The following is a 12,549-nucleotide window of genomic DNA, read 5'->3' as shown; positions in this document are numbered from 1 at the left end:
GGGTAATCTAGCCCCAAAAAGCCCATTGCAATGAAAATCCGTCTGTAAAAACTTTAAATAATGTTTTAAACAAATTCAAATTTGCCCTACTTCAATCTTCTATATTAATTATTTATCCTATGACGAAAAACAGACTGCTGTATTATATAATAACTTTGAAATACGCACGACGAAGTTCGAAAACCATATGACAAAATTTTTTTTTTCATTTGCAAACTCTTTGACCTTTCTTTGGACGAGAGGACATAACATATTCAAAATATATTTTCCAAATCAATCTCAAATAAAATCCCACGGGTTATCCAGGTATTCGAACCCGGAACCGCTAAGTAGGACGACCTAACCTCTTTACAATTTTGAGCGCCTTTTAAACCTAGTAACACCCCCCTCTCCAACGAAAACCCTTCCCTTAAAAGCAACACATATTTTATTTTCATTTATTCATATTATTTTAAGATTATCGGAAATTAAAATCATAATATTTAAGCAATTCAAGACAAATCAATTACGTTAAACGAACTTTTACGTTTGTTGTGAGAAAACAATGACAATACGAATTGGGTGAGGTGTTTTATACGCGTAATGATAAGCACCGATAATGAAAAGAGATGACCATTTTGATTAAACAAAGTAATTCAAGAGTTGTAATTACACCGTACGTTTTGGTTTGACATTTTCAGACAAAATAGGTGCACGTAATACAGATAGTCTTTTCCGAATAAACGAGGCTATTACCGATTGTTTTTGCGTTTTAAAACGACATGCTATTTCCTTTTTTTCGAAGGGGGATAATACGATTTTCCTTTCAGCATGAGTATTTCCAAGATTGGGTCCCGTATCAATCATGGTTTGAGTGGCGACCTGCGGTTATGAAAGCAAACCCATTTGCCGAAGGATTTCCTTTATAATGGCGAAAGGAGTCTTTAAAATGTAATATGTTTAATTAAGCGTTAAATATTGGCAGGCATGGCAGGTTGACGAGGGTCTTTACACCAAATTATTTTGCTGAAAAAAATACTAATGACCGTTCTGTACAAATCAGGAGTTTACTAGTTAACTATTTAAACTCAAATAGTTATCTACTATGTACTATCGTCCGTGTACTAATATCTAGTGACATTACCTACCTCCACTCACCTTTAAACCACTCTGTATCCATATTTACCTTAGTCAACCCAACTGTTTAATCTTACTCTTTGTATTTTTCTTTTATTATTATTCCACCCTTTTAATCAAACTACTACTTTAAAATATCTTTTTATCGTATATAGTTTTTTCAGTCAAATTAACCCTTTTTCCCGTCAAGTTATCTTTTTATTCGAAATCAACCCTTTTTCACACTAAATTAATCCTTTTAATTTCAAAATATGTTCAAAGTTGTATATTTAAATAACTTCTCCAATTAAAGTAAGAATTCGTTATTTGTATATTTAATAGTACATATTTTTATTTTTATTCAATTTAATTTTCATACGGTTTTTAAGAGCACAGTAATTTTATGTTTAAAAAAACCCTCAAATTTAAAGAATAATTGTTTGTTTTTTCAGTTAATTGTGACTAATTTTCATATAGTCTTCTAAGAGCCCAATTATTTTATTGGTATTTTCCAAATGCAGGAACGTTAAATGTATAGATTTCGTACTATCTCCAAGGTTGTTTGATGTTTTAAAAAAAGGTTAATTTGAAATTAAATAGAGTTAATTTGAAGGTAAGAATGGTTAAACACAGTAAATACGTTATGCTAAATTACTTATTTATCAGTGTATACTTGTATGTCTTTACTATTTAATGGTCCCTTCATTCATCTATCTACTACTTTTTCATGCATCTGTACATCTAAATATAGTTTTAGCTAATATAGCTCGCAGAGCCCCTGGCCTTTTTCCCACACTTTCTTCCCCCAAAACATAATACAACAAACAATACAATGATTGCCCTAACAAATATTTAAAAAATACGGCCATTATAGAAATTAACCAAAGATTAGTAATCACTAATAGTACACATGTGTTATTATAAATCTTTTATTTCGACCAAAAATCGCTCATGTATGAGCGATGAGGAGCCTGGAACTTTTTTCTTTTCTTCGGAGTTCTTAACGTTCCCCTAATCCACCTCTCCTTTGTGAACCCACACGATACTGATGTTTTAATGGTCAAAAGGTAAGCAACAAAAAGAAAAGGAAAGTGTTACTAATAAAAATAGGAGTGAGGTGAGGTTGGCCACACTGTAGGTATAGGCTTTGATAGGCTGACTTTTTGGTAAGGAGTCCGGGACATTTATCTTTTCTTTTGAGTTCGTTCAGGTATGGAATATAAAAGGAACGGACTTGGCCACGGCGTAAATATCATGAAATTGATGGCTAATTTTTTGGTATGGGTTTGAAACTTGGCTCTTTTTTCACGGTTATGTTTTAGTTAGGATCAATTATACATACTAGAGTAAAATATTACGAGTTCGTTAACATTATTGTTGCCAGTAGATTCTATAATTAGGTAATTTTTAAAAATTACAAATTTATTGTATTTGGGAGCTCTTAATATGGGACTTTTTACAATATAGCATTCAAATCATTGTAGGTTAATTTATAATATGTTAGCTACAGAAGTAGCTAACATATTACAACATATTACAACACAAAAGCCAGCATTAACACATTTTTTTAAAAATTTGCTTCGTTTAATTGATTATTCATTTTTTTCCGTGCAAAGGGAAATATGGGAGAGAAAATATTCAGAAAGGTTGATTTATGATTGAGACTAGAAAGATTGGATGTGTAATTGAATAAGAAAATTTTTCCATTATAGTCTTAAGTATAGAAGCTATAGCTTGACGAAGGAAGGAGCAAGTCTTTATTAATAAATTCCAGTAAGTCTCAAGTAAGATTGAACCAGGAATAATTTTAAATCATGATAAATCTCCATATAAAAGGCAGCTTAAGTAAGTGGTAGTTTCGTGAAAGTGCGTTCATAGTTTTAGAAATTTAAAGACAACCTGGCCAACGGGTCCTGGGGGAGCGTAAACCCGCTTAACAGCATATAATCCATTTTTCCCCTATCGTTTTGCGACTAGTTAAAAATTTATTTTTTAGTAGGGTTTTACAGCCTTCCCACTTCTATACGATATACGGTGGGAAAGTACTGTTTCACAAGGCGTCGCGGGGCTCAAATGGGGCCTCGTAAAAATACCGGCAGAGTTTTGAAATAAATAGCGACTTGGGATGGATATAACCCTGGCGACGGCTTTGCGTTTTGTTCGGGGTCTGTGAATATTTAACGGGCTACACTCAACGTTATACCTTTGTAGATGGCCGAACCGGTGGCACGTAACGATCAGCAAGTCCCGGACTCCGATAGAAGAACACCGACTATAAATTTTTTAGCTCGGTCACATTCAGCTATTTAGGAAGATCAACGAAACCAATACAAAAATAATAGTAAAAGTTCAAAATTTGTTTTTTGAACAAACGCAATGAAATATTCAGGAAGATATTAATAGTTTAATTTTAACATAAAAGTAAACATTCTATAAATAACAAGAACTAAAATTAGAGGTTATATTAAAATATTTTGAAATGTCTTTAATAAGATAAAATCGTTTTTGTACTCTTTAATCAATTCTGATTCTGTTAATTATGAGATGATTGAACACATTGAAACCGACGTTCGCAATATTATTGTGCGAAGGTCCATAGAGTCGGCAATTAGATATCTCATTGGTGTCTTTGAGAGCATGGTTTCCTAGACTTTACTTCATTTCAGGGACAGAAAGTGTCAACAGAATAGGGCATCTCAGCAAATTACAACATCAAGGGAAGACGGAAATAATGTCTCTATTACATGTATGCCAGGTAAACGAAGAACAGGATATGGAATTGGGTCGACCTAGTCTAGCTTTGCTGTTCTGCCTGACGCGTTTCGGCATTTGCCTTCTTCAGTGTGTCATTGTGATTCTGTAAAGTATCTTTTATAAGATTGTGGGGTGGTTGCGTGGGTGTGTGGCGAGATATGTGTTTGTCAGTATGGTATAAATCTGAGTTTTTACGTTTATTCGATCGGTCTTCGTGATTGTTGGTTTTTGAGAATGGTCGTTATTTGTCTATTTTTATCTAGTGTAGTAGATCTATTTTGTTTGTTGACGTTTCGTGATGGCGTTTTGTGTGGTGAGCCGCGTAGTTTGATTTTTCGGCTCCTTCTCACTCACTCTCTCTCTCTCTCTCTCTCTCTCTCTCTCTCTCTCTCTCTCTCTGCTGTCCCATGTTATTGTTGCGGAATACGCCATATTTTGCCATTCATAGGTTGATTTGGGTTGGCTAATGTACTCGGTTAATGCATGTAGTTTTCCTAAAGTGTGGTCAGTCTGCAGTGTGGTTTTGATGCCTAATTTACCTAACTTTGTGGCACCAATAACGAAATGCAAAGTTATATTTACATATTAGAAAATACACACGACTTTAAGTCATCGTAACTAGGAGCAAACTCTTCTTTTGAAGCAAGAATATGCCCACCCTTTTGCAAAATGCGCGTAGGTTCGATGCCTTATCCTTCTGAAAATTTTTAAGGAATAAATGTTGGAAGGTATGAACTGTGGTTTATTTGTGTATTTATGATATTTTTAGTAATGTGTGGTGATTAGTGACCGTTAGTCGATAATTATTCAGAAATCGTGAGATTCGGTCTGGTGTGATGTAGGTTTCAGAAAAACATTTTCTTTATCGTGTAACCTACATCACACCAGACCTCATCTCACGATTTCTGAATAGATATTTTTAGTGTTAAATGTCTGTATAATTCAAAGTTTTTTCGTCCTTGTTTTTGTACGTAGTTCTTTCAAACTTGTCAATATTGTTCAGGGTTCAGGAGGTTTATGTGAGGTAAAAAGTGTAGTTTTCATATTTATTATCCTCTTCTTTTTTGCTAGTTGACGGCTTATTTGAAGAACTATTTTAAGGTTTTTTTTACGGAGCATACAGGATACATTTACGGAGCATAGATTCGACATATCTTTTTATTGGATCGAAATGAAATTATATGTCAAATTTTTTATGCTCCTGAAAGAGATCTTAAAAAACTTCAAGGTCTTACTCGTTCAATTATCTTATATATTTCTCTTTTTTTTCATGATACTACTACATGATGTGCAGAATGAACGAACAATTGAATAAATATTAAATTCGTATGACAGATTAACCCAGTGAGAATAGGGAGATCAAAATGATTAGTACTGACCAGATTACCGGTTTATCACCTCCCAGACAACATGGGGGAAATTTCACGTAATACAGGACGTTAAGGACAAAATCAACATATGCTAACTATGACATTTGGAAGTTAGAATAACAGATTATGCCCCTTTAAGAAGACCCGCAGGAGAAACGCGTTGCACGAGGACGAATCACAGTTGTCCGTTGTGTTTGGAAAATTATTCATGTGTATATCTCTCCAATCAGATTACCTACATTCATTGATGCAGAGTTGATTACCGGTGTCTAAAATTTTAAAATTCAACATTTGCATCTATTCTCCTTAGAATCCTCTATTGTCTTTAGATCTCAATTCCATTGATCATATGGGATAGAAAGAAGGTTTCTTACGACCATACGCGACCATTTAACACCTAGAACACTGCCCGGGGAATGTGATTCCTTGTATAGTTGTACAGCCAATCCAGCAAAGAAAGGTCGTCATTATTTTGTTTACAAAAATTTAATAAATTATTCATAAAAATACCATCATAGGTAAGAGTATTATTCTCTAGTCAAAATTATAGCAGTTGCAAATTTAGTATTACATTTAATTATGAACAATAATGTTATTTGTGTAGAGATTAGTGACCGTTAATCGATAGTTATTCAGATATCGTGAGANAATAAAAGATCGAAACGTTGGCACGATAAAGAAAATGTTTTTCTGAAACCTACATCACACCCGACCGCATCTCACGATATCTGAATAACTAATAATGTTATTATATAAATTTGTAAATACAGGGAGAGGTGTTATTTTTCAATCCCGTATGGTGTTAAATTTGTTTGCTTCTGGGGCTCCATTTATATACACAGAATTAACCGCTAATCTTCCTTCATTCCACAATGTTTGTTTACCAAACCACTTCTCCCCCTTATTTGCTAGAAAAATAGGTACAACACCTATTTTGTTAATTTATGTGAAAGGTGATTCACAACTTGATGTAGGGCGCACAATAATACGCAGTGGTGTAGTTGTTGTTTTTTTCAATACAAACAATATTGCATTTTTTGAATGATTATAAATCACTTAGTAATAAAACATAACTTCACAAATTAAAAAAAAAACATCGTAATTCTATATTTGTGATTTATTCAAGGAAATCTAGCAAAATTAACGAATTCGTGATTTAAACAATATAACAAATTTACTTTTTGTAAAGAGGTATTGGTGTTGAAAAGCAGGGAACACCATCAAAAAGTCACAACATTACCCGATACCTTTATAGGAGTTTTGCTGTTTCTGACTTTTCGTCTCATCGATCATCGGTCCAAAGACGTCTGTGAAAAGATGAAGGAAGACTATAATGACCTATCGTTTATGTCATTGTCATACTACGCCATCGTACATAGACACACGTATATTTGAGAAACAAAATCCGACTTATTGTAAATCCAGGTAAAGCGGAAATGTTACATGAATAAATCAAGCCTTCCACGATACGACACACCGTTGTAATGAAACTAAATTCAGCGCAAGTCGATTACTTACCGAAGAAGTTTTAACGATGTTATGTCTGGGTGTAACTCCTTCTTACAGGCAAAGCTCGGCCCGTTTTTGCCCGGGGCTTTAATTAGATTCACACGTTTGACGCAGGTAAGGGTGGCCCGGGGTTGAATCACCCCTCGTATTTTGATGCTGGAAGTCACTTAGGCTTTCCTTTTTCTCCTGCCCTCTCCATAAATCACACCGCTCTCCGGCGGCACAATTTAAATCCATAAATCTGGTAATAAATCTGGTTCTAAGAACGTCCACTATACCGGCCCTTCCGCCCTTTGCTCACGTCCGCCTTTAGAAAAATCTGTTTATTGTCTGTTTAGTGCCATTAAGACAAAACCGATCAAAAATATTAAGTTTTAATAAATTCATTAATACACGTTTATAATATAACTATTTCTCAGAACTGTTTTTTTCTCCATCTGAAAAAGAGTAAACCATTTTTGTGGTATTTACAAACCTAATAGATATCTTTATTTATCAACAATTCTGAGAAGATTTACCTAAACATTTTCAGAAACTCATTATGTTTTAGTGGTCTAATTGACCAAATTACTTCCTTCAATTAAATATTCTTTTTATGTAAGGTTTCGGTTGAATTGAAAAGGTCAGTGTCACGAGCGGGATTCGAAAGTCGAAGGTCGTGGGTTCGAAACCCGCTCGTGACAATTACTTTTTCATCTTAACCGAGACCTTACATAAAAATAATAATTCATTTTCAGAAACTTTCATTTGAAGGATGTTTTTTGTATAGCACGCGATCTGCTTGATTGATTGAAAAAATGAGCAAATAAAACTATTCGTGTTATTGCTCCTACGCTAAAAGTGCAATAGCAGGAATTTAAGCACGTCTACTGTACACGTAATAAAAATATACCCTTAAATCGGAAGAGGAAATCTGTGAATTTATAAAACCTCTGGCAAGTGGAGGTGTGGTATGATCCTGGTTGTCCCCTGAATACGCGTTAGGAAAGATTAGGTTAATTAGTGATACGGTTCTGGTTATCGACGTTTTACTTCAGGTTAGGTAAGGGTCCTGTTTGATGTCTGATTTAGTTAGCCGGATTAGGGTTCAGTTGCATGTTCAAGATTGAAGATTTCGAAATTCCGTGTGACGCGATTCAATATCGAAATAGTTATGCGATATATGTTAATTACAATTAATAGATAGAATGAAGGTGGTTAGAAGAAATATAAAACATTTCTGACCAGATAGGTAGAGTGTCACTAATGACTGGAAAGGTAAAGTGGAACTGATTGCTCAAAAATCGAACCTTTTTTCCTTTTTTAGGAATGTTCTACATTCCTAAAGTTTGATTGCAGTCTTGAGATTTATATTACGATTTTGGTTTATTTCAGTTTATTCTTCCGCAATGCAGAATTTTTGATGAACAGATCCTACAAATGATTACTTTTCAGCACAATTGATCCTGCAACCATGATAACATCATAATTCTGTAACACGCACTAACTCTTCGGCATTTATAGAGTAAGGACCTTTCAGCCGATCTCACTTTTATCGTTTCGATAAACTGATTGCAGAAACTGACCCTTTTTATCACAATTTGATCTTCCGTATGAATTTTTTCCAGTCGTATCTTGAAAGGAAACCTATCTTATGTTTAATTAAGATTAGTTTATAAGTCACAGCATTGAATTATACCTTACGGTAAATTTATATCACATTTATGTAATTACTGTACGATTGCCGTATTGTAAACTGAAATTGCTTCATTTATTAAACAATATGAACGCGTTATAAAGGCAGGACTATCTGTGAATCTAAAATTAATAATTATCTAACTTCCATTGCCTGTCATAAGATATATAGGTAAACTGAAAACTACAGTCTACACCTAAAAATTATGATAGACTTTTCATAAAACGGTAATAATCTTGGTGGTCTTTATATGTACCTGCACATATCAGACAAAGCTAGCAGATAACAGACATACTGCATACACAGAGAATACGCAGACGGTGTTAACTGACCAATCTACTCCATAGTATTTTTAAATCTATTCAACCTATAAAATAAATATAGACATTTTATTTAATATATTTTTTAAGCATAAACCCTTCTTTCTGGATTAGCTATGTTTCACTCTTTCAATTCATGTCGAGAGACATGGTTGCATATCCTTCAAGCTGATGATGAGCTTTAAGCTTGAAATCCGGACGTTGTAAACAACAAACTGTGAGATAGATTCAATTTTTGAAAAAAAAAATTAAAGAACATACCCCACCTTTATCCTGTCTAATGTATGTTAGTGTTTCACGTAACCTAAAAGAAACTACCACAATGGGTTTAAGTAATGTGAACTAAATACCAAAAGCTAAACAAAAATTCATTATTAAAAACAATTGTGAAGCCCTCCTTTTTTAGCACTGCCAAACGTTTTTCTGAATCAACTTTTCATGATTATCATCACTTCGTATAGACTTGTATGAACTTTAATAAAGTAATAGTACTGGCAAAGACAAAATTAAATATGTGCGACTATTAAAACAATGTACATAAATTTGTTGAAGTCGTGAGGAGCGATCAAGAATGAGGTAGTTCAGAAAAACCCTTTTGAAATAACTCATTCTTGACCGCTCCTCACGACTTCAACAAATTACGAAACAACAGGTCACAAGAACACACATTTCTACCAGAGAGAATGCATATAAAATAAAAAAATTATTGTTGATATATGAGATGAGGGTAATATTTTGCTAAGTTCCCTTCTCAGCATGTACTGATGGAAAAGGCAACCGCTGACTCCGCTATACCCTTGCCTTTTAGGAAATAATCCCCCCTTGATAAACAGGGACTAGTGGTGACTTTGCTGAACACCTTCTGAAAACGGGTCAAAGGCAAGTTAGGCCTCCATCAAAGAAAGTCTTAACGCTGTGCTGAACTTCACCGAGCTGTTTATAGACCGTTTTGATCGCTGATGAACAATTAACTTGAAGGAAATCAAAGAAGAACATAATTTAATTTAACCTCTTAACCTGAAGCCTTCAAGATTCATTCGCAGTGTCAGGATTAAGTGAAAAGCGCTGGCAGTTTTTAGAAAATTTGTAAACTATTGTCTATTTAAATTTTTTTTAAATTTTACTGAAATGTTAATCATATTCAGATTTAAAGACCTACTCATTAAAGACCTTTAATTTATAATTGTATTGAAGCAAAGCTTAGTTCGAGTAACTTGCTACTTTAGCGATCCTCTCTAATTCTAAGCTTAAAATAGAGATGCCAACGTTGAATGTATTATGAACTGAATTTGTAGAATGGATTACTAATCTGGACTACGGACGGATTTAAAATTAATTGATAAACTTGGGGAAAATATTAAACTCTCTAATCCTTGTGAAAAGTACATTCATCTAAGCAGAAATAAATTCGACCAAGAAAGATTTCAACAAAGCCCTAAATTTCTAATATTAATTTAATTTTGAGATTTTTTTTCTTGTTGTCTGCTGGGGGATGAACAATAGTTTTGTTTATTTCCGAACAAGTTTCCTCTTTCTCGCTGTTTTGGTCTGTCAGGGCTATTAGATACTGCCTAACAAAGGATTTGGGATTTATATGATACCGAGTCGTTTCCATCGATATGTGCGTAGAATGAAAACCGTGAATATACTTTGCGTAGCGCATATTAGGACAAAGATGGTTTCAGAAAGGGTAAAAATGTCGATCGTGTATACTGCGTAGAGGATAGGTTCAATGATGGGAATTTCCTTGGAGTGCCCTTGAAGGTGTACTATAGCCACTGACATAAACCGGAGAAATTCGCTCAACAGTGGTAGCGATAATAAATAAAACGGGATGGCGTTCATGAATGAGAGCGAGACCATCATAGCCTCTTAGTTTTGCCGCAGGAGATGGGAAGAATAATAATGAGTTTTGTAGGATTTTGCCCATTGTAGACAAGTTATTGGTTTTTTGGGTTTTAGTGTCATCCGGATTAAACAAAGGTTGTCTTTGGGATGGGAAGTGTGTGGTTCTAAAGAATTTTAAATTTAGGTTCGGACAACAAAAACTTTTTAAGGTAGGGTTATTGTGTTACAGCTTCCTTACTGCGGCTGCACGTACGTTGGCGGTAGCTCAGTGGAGAAGGGGGGGAACGTGTTGAAGGGAGAGACAAGTGATGGTCGGTGATGAGGTGGAAGTTTTTTTATAAGTGTTGAGCGCCACGGTATTTTTGAGTAAGGATGAATACTGAAACCAGGGGATAAAAGGAAAAGAAAAGTAGGACGATCGGAAGAAGGGGGAAAAAAGAAGGGTAGCGATGCAGCGCTTCTGGCGCTCTTCTTCCTGATGGCGCTTCCAACCAGGATGCTGGGAGCTAAATTATGAAGTTCTTCCTGCTTCTTAATTCGTTAACACAAGAAGATTTGTTAGGGTATTTAGCCTACTTAGGGTTTAGACTACGATATAAAAAAATAACAAAAAAAACTACGATGATACTAATAACACTATTCTATTTATAATTCATTGACAAAAATTGTTGTTTTTAAATTAAAACTATCGAAAGGCCGAAACTTATAATTAACGTCTCTAGTCCCGAATTATCAGGCCTGATGAATTGTATCAACTCACGGGATCACTCCTCACTTGCCGGGATCAGCCAGTTCCTCTTCGTAACAACTCTTCGATCGGTTCACAAACAACACACACATTGACTTTTTTGAAAAACAATATTCTCTTTTGCTCGCGGAGACAACCTCTTCCTCGGAACGTCTATCCCCAACTGATCCTCCTTGCTTTTTTTTCGTTTCTTTTTTTCCAATCTCTGACCCAGTGCCATCCCGATCAGAATCTTGCAGGCCGCGAATTGCTTCCTGCTTCTCGGGCTTCTCTTCTCGGTTCGTCCCGCCACTTTTAAGCTTTATTAATTTTTTTTGAAGAAGGAAAAAAAATGTAATAATTGTCGAGGGATTTTTGCCGTGATGAGGTCGAAACAGGAGGGTTATTTAATAACAGATACATGTGAAAAACGACTAAATTACGGGTTCATCACTAACGATAAAATTTCACAATTTTTTCTAATGTAATAGAAAAGTTCATTTAAAAAATTGCGTTGCAAAATGAAACCTTAGAAAGAAGGGTAGATTTATGATGGAATTGACTGAAGTACGGACCACTATTTTCGTGTATGAAGCTGTAAATTAAACGTTTTTAGATGCCACATTGCGGGTTATCGGGACGGCAATGTGTAGAAAATGCTCGAGCAGTAGGGCTAGGGTGGATCGAGAGGTTGCTTTGACACTTTTGATTTTGGGTGTGTTGACAAAAGAAAGTTGAGGTCGTCGTGGATAGTGAGGTTAGTGACATAGTAAAGAAATTTGACGATTTTGTTGGAGGGCTTTTGATTGTAAGGATCAGATGTGCTGGATGTTAGACGCCTCGAGGGAACCTCACAGTTCCCCTCTGTATGTGATAGTCGAAATGAGACCAGTACAGTCTTATGTAAGGATTGTTTGGTGTTGACGGTCAAGACGGATTTCGGTGCTACAAGTTATCGCTTTGCTGCTGACGCATAGTGCAGGGATAGATTGTTTTTTCAACGTGAACGTACATGGAGAACACTTTTTCATTCAGTCTGGTCCTCCACTTTTTGCGCCCGTCTTCGATAAGCTGAAGGTGTTCTTAGATGCTGGAGGTAGCTTGGAACCATATTTAGAGGGCAAGGTTGAGATATCGTCCGTGTAGGTAGTGATGATGGTATTGGGGTGTGAATGTAGATCTGCTACAGATGATATAAAGGATGGGACCAATGCCCCCTTGTGGGACGCCGACTTGTGTATACCAACTGGG

General features: G+C 35.2%; 1 protein-coding gene across 1 annotated transcript in view; it reads right to left on the bottom strand.

Moving 5' to 3' along the window:
- Positions 1-12,549, bottom strand: part of LOC106660926 — a 276,802-nt gene that overhangs the window by 22,396 nt on the left and 241,857 nt on the right. The window lies entirely within an intron of this gene.

This window comes from Cimex lectularius, unplaced genomic scaffold, assembly GCF_000648675.2.
Source record: "Cimex lectularius strain Harlan isolate CLEC.00 unplaced genomic scaffold, Clec_2.1 scaffold65, whole genome shotgun sequence".
Taxonomy (NCBI): domain Eukaryota; kingdom Metazoa; phylum Arthropoda; class Insecta; order Hemiptera; family Cimicidae; genus Cimex; species Cimex lectularius.
The sequence above is the reverse complement of the archived record's forward strand: the minus strand, read 5'-3'. Positions and strand labels throughout refer to the sequence as shown.